The 4,868-nt window shown below is 62.7% G+C and overlaps 1 non-coding gene across 1 annotated transcript; it reads left to right on the forward strand.

The window, feature by feature from the left end:
• Positions 1–2,251: 2,251 nt before the first annotated feature.
• Positions 2,252–2,370, forward strand: LOC131864417 (5S ribosomal RNA). Its single transcript, XR_009363224.1, has one exon. It is a non-coding gene; the product is annotated as a 5S ribosomal RNA (ribosomal RNA).
• Positions 2,371–4,868: the final 2,498 nt, after the last annotated feature.

Below are 4,868 nucleotides of genomic sequence, written 5' to 3' on the forward strand. Positions count from 1 at the left end.
AAAGGCAAAAAAAAATGAGATTTTAAAATTTCCGTTTTGAAAGATAGTGAAAAAAAAGGAACGCGGGTGCCATCTTGAGCCCGCCCTGGTGCGCAGCCCAGGCAAGGCATGCGCACCAAGGTGCCCACCCGAGGTGCACACCCGGGGCAAACCGGGCTCCGACTTCGTGCAGGCCGCACCTTGGAGCACACTTCGGAGCGCTCCTTGGTGCGCACCATGGTGCCCACCAGGGCGCACCCGAGGCAAACCGGGCTCCGACTTCGTGCACGCCGCACCTTGGAGCACACATCGGAGCGCTCCCAGGTTCGCACCAGCGTTGCGCACCTTTGATGCGCTGCCTTCACTAATTTCCAGAAAAGGCAAAAAAAAACGATATTTTAAAATTTCCGTTCTGAAAGATAGTGAAAAAAACGGAACGCGGGTGCCATCTTGAGCCCTTCCTGATGCGCAGCCCAGGCAAGTTGTGCGCACCAAGGTGCCCACCCTGGCGGAGGTGCGCGCCCGGGGCAAACCGGGCTCCGACTTCGTGCACTGCATGGTGCCCACCAAGGCGCGCAACCCAGCCAAGGTGCCCACCGCAGCGAAGGTGCACGCGAGGTGCGCACCCGAGGTGCACACCCGGGGCAAACCGGGCTCCGACTTCGTGCACGCCGCACCTTGGAGCACACTTCAGAGCGCTCCTTGGTACGCACCAGGGCGCGCAACCCAGCCAAGGTGCTCACCCCGGCGAAGGTGCACGCGAGGTGCGCACCCGGGGCAAACCGGGCTCGGACTTCGTGCACGCCGCACCTTGGAGCACACATCGGAGCGCTCCCGGGTTCGCACCAGCATTGCGCACCTTTGATGCGCTGCCTTCACTAATTTCCAGAAAAGGCAAAAAAAAGAAAAAAATGAGATTTTAAAATTTCCGTTTTGAAAGATAGTGAAAAAAACGGAACGCGGGTGCCATCTTGAGCCCGCCCTGGTGTGCAGCCCAGGCAAGTTGTGCGCACCAAGGCACCCACCCTGGCCAAGGTGGGTCACGGGGTGGGTCCTAGGGTGGGTAACGGGGTGGGTACTAAGGTGCGTGCCAAGGTGGGTCATAGGGTGGGTGCCAAGGTGGGCACCAGGGTGGGTGTGCACCAACCCTAGCCAGGGTAGGTCACGGGGTGGTTGTCGGGGTGGGCGTCAAGGAGCCAAGGTGGGTGGCAAGTAGCCAAGTTGCGTGCCAAGGTGGGTGTCGGGGTGGGTGCCAAGGATCCAAGGTGGGTGCCAAGGAACCAAGGTGGGTGTCTGGGTGGGTGCCGAGGTGGGAGCCAGGGTGGGTCCCAAGGTGAGTGCAAAGGTGGGTGCCAGGGTCAAGGTGAGTGCCAATGTGGGTTCCAAGGTGCCAGGGTCAGGGTGAGTGCCAATGTGGGTTCAAAGGTGCTAAGTTGGGTGCGAGGTTGGGTGCGAGGGTGGGTGGGTGCCAAGGTGTGCTAGGTGGAAGCCCGGGTGGGTCGGCATCCCATGGGTGTCGAGTTGGGTGCCTGATGGGTGCTTCTTGTCAAGTTTTAGTCGTCGGGACTCATTTCGAGCCTTAGAGGTCGTTTCTTGTCCGGTTGCCCTGTCTTCGACCTGGGAACCCAATTTTGGTCCTCGGGTCCCATTTTTTTTTGTCTCGCATCCCACTTTTGGCCTGTGGCCTTTTCGGGGTCGATTCTCGTTTTGGGCATCAGAGCATGTTTCTTCTCCTAAAACCCAATATTTGTTTATTAAGTCTCGGAACACATTTTTGTTCTCGTGGACCCATCATGGGTCTTGGAACGCATTTGTGGTCCTTGGGTCCCATTTTGCATCCCGAAACTTGTGTTTTGGTGCTTGATCCCTATTTTGGGTGCCCACCTTGCACCAAGTGCGCACCCGGGGCAAACCGAGCGCCTTGGTGCACCGGGGCAAGATCGAGCGTGCACCCGAGGCGCCCCGAACATGCACCAAGGTGCACTCGGCCCACATGTGAGCGCAGGTCGTTGCGCCCGAGGTGGTGTGTGGGCACCGCGTTGCAGACGGGACACTGCACGCACACGACGCCCCCTCCAGGTGCACGCACGTAGGCCGGGCCGGGTGCACACCCGACGCCCTAGCAAGGTGCGCGCACCCGGGCAGGGCTCACACTTGGCGAACGGGGCGCACTTCGCGAGGGAGGGTGTGCACCTCGACGGGGGTGGGTGGCCGGGGTGGATTCGCACGTGGGTCGCGGTTTGCTAAGTACACACTGCGACAAGCTCATAACGGGTGCGATCATACCAGCGTTAGTGCACCGGATCCCATCAGAACTCCGCAGTTAAGCGCGCTTGGGCCGGAGTAGTACTGGGATGGGTGACCTCCCGGGAAGTCCCGGTGTTGCACCCTTTTTTAGTTTTTCGCCGGGCGTCGCAATGCTATTTGAATAAACCTTTTGCCCGTTTGCGTTCTCGTCGGGGCCGGGCCGGGCCGGGGTGCGCTGCCCGCACTACCGCGCGCGCGGGGGCGACACCGAGCGCGCACCCGAGGCGCCCCGAGCAAACAGGCCACGGTGCAACCCGGGCGTTGTGCGCGCACCCCGGTGCGCCCGAGGTGCTGCGCGCGCACCCAGGTGAAATCGGTGTGCACCTCGGCCAGTGCGCGCTCGGTCGAGTCGCGCACGTTGGCCAAGGTGCACGGTGATGTTTCTTACTCTAAGGTTCCGCACCAGACGCCCGGGACAGGTGAGCGAAGCTGGGCGGGGCCGGGTGCGCGGCCGGGGCAGGTGCACGCAGCTGGAGAGAGCTTTGGAGCACACTTCGGAGCGCACCAATGATGCGCTCCATTCAAAAGTTTCCTGAAAAGGCAAAAAAAGTTGAGATTATAGAATTTCCCACTTGAGAGATTGTAAAAAAAAAAAATTTAAAATGAAGGAAACGCGGGTGCCAAGGTGTGCGCAGCCCAGCCAAGGTGTGCGCACCAAGGCGCCCACCCTGGCGAAGGTGCACGCAAGGTGCGCACCCGAGGCAAACCGGACAATTAACCCAACTTTCGACTTCGCGCGCACCTTGGAGCGCACTTCGGAGCGCTCCTTGGTGCGCACCAATCTTGGGCACCTCGGAGTGCACCATGGCGCCCACCAAGGTGCGCACCCGGGGCAAACCGAGCTCCGACTTCGTGCGCACCTTGGAGCGCACGAAAGGTGCGCACCATGGCGCCCACCAAGGTGCGCAGCCCAGCCAAGGCGTGCGCATCAAGGTGCGCACCCTGGCGAAGGTGCGCACCCGGGGCAAACCGAGCTCCGACTTCGTGCGCACCTTGGAGCGCACAAAAGGTGCGCAACCCAGCCAAGGTGTGCGCACCCCGGTCAAACCGAGCTCCGAATCGTGCGCACCAGAGGTGCACGCCATCGTGCGCACCTTGGAGCACACTTCGGAGCCCTCCTTGGTGCGCGCCGATGTTGCGCACCTCGGAGCGCACCCGGGGAAAACAATGCAATTAACCCGACTTTCGACTTCGTGGGCACCTCGGAGCGCTCTCGGGTTCGCACCTCGGAGCACACCGAGGTGCGCACCTTTGATGCGCTGCCTTCACCAATTTCCAGAAAAGGCAAGAAAACATTGAGAAGGTGTGCGCACCGAGGTGCCCACCCTGGCGAAGGTGCACGCGAGGTGCGCACCCGGGGCAAACCGGGCTCCGACTTCGTGCACGCCGCACCTTGGAGCACACTTCGGAGCGCTCCTTGGTGCGCACCAGGGCGCGCAACCCAGCCGAGGTGCCCACCCCGGCGAAGGTGCACGCGAGGTGCGCACCCGGGGCAAACCGGGCTCCGACTTCGTGCACGCCATGGTGCCCACCGCGGCGAAGGTGCACGCGAGGTGCGCACCCGGGGCAAACCGGGCTCCGACTTCGTGCACGCCGCACCTTGGAGCACACTTCGGAGCGCTCCTTGGTGCGCACCATGGTGCCCACCAGGGCGCGCAACCCCGCCGAAGGTGCACGCGAGGTGCGCACCCGGGGCAAACCGGGCTCCGACTTCGTGCACGCCGCACCTTGGAGCACACTTCGGAGCGCTCCTTGGTGCGCACCATGGTGCCCACCAGGGCGCGCAACCCCGCCGAAGGTGCACGCGAGGTGCGCACCCGGGGCAAACCGGGCTCCGACTTCGTGCACGCCATGGTGCGCACCGCGGCGAAGGTGCGCACCCGGGGCAAACCGGGCTCCGACTTCGTGCACGCCGCACCTTGGAGCACACTTCGGAGCGCTCCTTGGTGCGCACCAGGGCGCGCAACCCAGCCGAGGTGCCCACCCCGGCGAAGGTGCACGCGAGGTGCGTACCCGGGGCAAACCGGGCTCCGACTTCGTGCACGCCGCACCTTGGAGCACACTTCGGAGCGCTCCTTGGTGCGCACCATGGTGCCCACCAGGCCGCGCAACCCAGCCAAGGTGTGCGCACCAAGGTGCACGCGAGGTGCGCACCCGGGGCAAACCGGGGTCCGACTTCGTGCACGCCGCACCTTGGAGCACACATCGGGGCGCTCCCGGGTTCGCACCGGCGTTGCGCACCGTGGTGGGCACCTCGGAGCACACCAAGGTGGGCAGCGAGGTGCGCACCTTTGATGCGATGCCTTCACTAATTTCCATAAAAGGCAAAAAAAAAACGAGATTTTAAAATTTCCGTTTTGAAAGATAGTGAGAAAAAGGGAATGCTGGTGCCATCTTGAGCCCGCCCTGGTGCGCAGCCCAGCCAAGGTGTGCGCACCAAGGTGCCCACCCTGGCGAAGGTGCGCGCCCGGGCAATTAACCCAACTTCCAACTTCGTGCGCGCCAGGGTGGGAGCGCACCCAACAACCGGGCCTGGGAAGAGCCAATGCGAGAAACCCCACCAAACGCTCTGACAAAAAAAG

The sequence above is a fragment of the Cryptomeria japonica genome, unplaced genomic scaffold (assembly GCF_030272615.1).
Source record: "Cryptomeria japonica unplaced genomic scaffold, Sugi_1.0 HiC_scaffold_85, whole genome shotgun sequence".
In the NCBI taxonomy this organism is placed as follows: Eukaryota; Viridiplantae; Streptophyta; class Pinopsida; order Cupressales; family Cupressaceae; genus Cryptomeria; species Cryptomeria japonica.